The sequence below is a fragment of the Oratosquilla oratoria genome, chromosome 13, assembly GCF_046742065.1.
Source record: "Oratosquilla oratoria isolate Oo_2021 chromosome 13, ASM4674206v1, whole genome shotgun sequence".
In the NCBI taxonomy this organism is placed as follows: Eukaryota; Metazoa; Arthropoda; class Malacostraca; order Stomatopoda; family Squillidae; genus Oratosquilla; species Oratosquilla oratoria.
Genome location: NC_134789.1, coordinates 11,167,012 through 11,169,511, shown reverse-complemented (window position 1 = coordinate 11,169,511; position 2,500 = coordinate 11,167,012).

Genomic DNA, 2,500 nt, shown 5'->3' with positions numbered 1-2,500 from the left:
TTTATTTATTGAGGGATAGGGTTTGGGTTCTGTGACCGTCCCTCAACTAACCAAAATCGACTAGGATGAAGTTGGTCCTCAGAATTCTATAACTCTGGATTTACTATACGAGTGCCTCGAGTGGCAGAAGGTGCTGATGAAGAGTGCCACGCTGAAGGAGCATAAGACCAAGTTCACACTAGCGGTTTCAAACCGCGGCGGTTGAAACCACTCGTGTGAACTTAGCTTAAGGCAGACTGGAGATGGCGAGGTCCAAGGGGTTTCGTGAACCCAAGAGGGTCAATGAAAAAAATTCTGGATGAATATGGAAGAAGAGGACGAGGAAGAAGAAGAAGAAGGAAACGTGAAGGGGGAGGGGGCAGAGGAGGGTGAGAAACGGAAGAGATGAAGACAAGATGGCGTCCCGTCATTGTATTAGAGTCTTGAAGAAAGGAGATGAGGGAGAAAGGGGGGGGGAGAAGGAGGGGGAGGTTTTTGGGGGGGAGAATAGGGCAAAGGGGGAAGGGTTGGGGGAGATAATCGAATTGGAAGTATCGCGTATAGGGTTATTTGTAATCTCGCCGATGATGATGATGATGATGGAGGTTCTTGTGAGAAGAAGATGGTTCTTCGCGGGAGATATAGGGCCATTACGTTGTATCACCCTCTCGCCTCTCGAGAAGGACGTTCCGGAGATGAATAAAATACCCTGTTGGCAGCTTAGACGAAAGGAAAAGGATCAATCAGAACGAAAGGGGATTATTGACCCTGTCTACCGAGTGTGGCGGGGTAGGAAAGACACGAGTGAAATTGCTTGGCGACAGACTGAACACAAGGGACAGGGACCACGCGGTATGTAAGGGGTAGCCTGAAGACCCTGGAGGGACGGGGGAGACTGGAGATCGCTTCTGCTGGAAATGGCCGTTATCCATGATAGAGTCTCGGACTTGATTGCAAGTCTGTGTGAGTACAGTCTTGAGACATTTGGCCACAAAATGGCGACCTGGAAGGTCATCAGGGGCGGGGGGAGGGGGAGTTCCTGAAGCGGAAGGGTCCTGAGAAGGATTCTTTAAGGGCCCAGTCACACCAAACTTACGACCTGTTTCCGACCACCGGCGACCAGGTGGTCGCCGACCAGTTGCAGGTAGTCTTTGGAAGTCGCTGGTAGTCGGTAATAAGGTAGATAAATAGATAGATCTGTAGAGATATTACAACACACACTGAATAGCCCCCAGTACATAGATTTTTATCTTATCAACCACATTAACTTTTTTCCATTTCAATTCCTTGCATAGGTTTTGTGTCGCCGACCGATCGCTTGGTTTTCGGTCGAAGGTGGTCGGAAACAGGTCGCAAGCTTGGTGTGACTGCTGGGGCTTAAGCTCCTTGAGGATGACAAATATTTTCAGAGTTTCTCTTGTGAAGGATGATGACGTAGTTGAGGAGCGACGTTGCGTGAGGGTAACAGAGGACAACCCCCAGAACAAGTCCAAGTTCAAATCCTGAATGAATTCACGATTTGTGTAATATATGTACATGGGTTTATTTGTATATGTTTATTTATATGAATTTCTCTTCATACTTGGTGTAGTTATTTAAAAACTACAAGTATTAACGTGTTCATACATATATGTTAATCTATATACCTGCGAAACTAGTCAGGAATAAACTCAAGACTCCTGTGTTTCCTATTCCGCTTACGTCATATATATATATATATATATATATATATATATATATATATATATATATATATATATATATGTGAGTGTCTCTCTCCATGTGTGTGTGTGTGTGTGTGTGTGTGTGTGTGTGTGTGTGTGTGTGTGTGTGTGTGTGTGTGTGTTTGTTTATATAATGTTTTTATATACATATCTCTCTACACTTGAAGTAATATATAAAAAAGATATGCACACATATTAACGTATGTTTATAGATACATGTTTATTTACACATATTAACATATAAGCCAGTGTCTGTTCTGCGAGGTGGCTTAACATGATAGCCACTGTTAGAGTCTGGGGAAATATAAGACCGTATGATTTTATTGTCGTCACGCGTTGAATCTTGGGAGATTTGAACTGTCTATAGTGGCGCTCTAGGCCTCTTGACAATGTAAATATGTATGTATATATATATATATATATATGTATATATATATATATATATGTGTGTGTGTGTGTGTGTGTGTGTGTGTGTGTGTGTGTGTGTGTGTGTGTGTGTGTGTGTACATAGTTATATATAAACACACACTGAGTGGTCCCTCTTGAAAGCGCAGTGGTTAAGTCACTGTTCACTTGTTACGTCTCAGCTGGGTTCGAGTGCTTAGCTTGACCACGTATCATTTTCCGTATATGCTTCCATCGAGATCCTTGTCAGTATCGACCGTGATGGCATGGAACTTAAAATTAAAATCAATGTGGTTGAAAAGATGAATATTTATATATATATATATATATATGTATATACATATATATATATATATATATATATATATATATATATATATATACATATATAT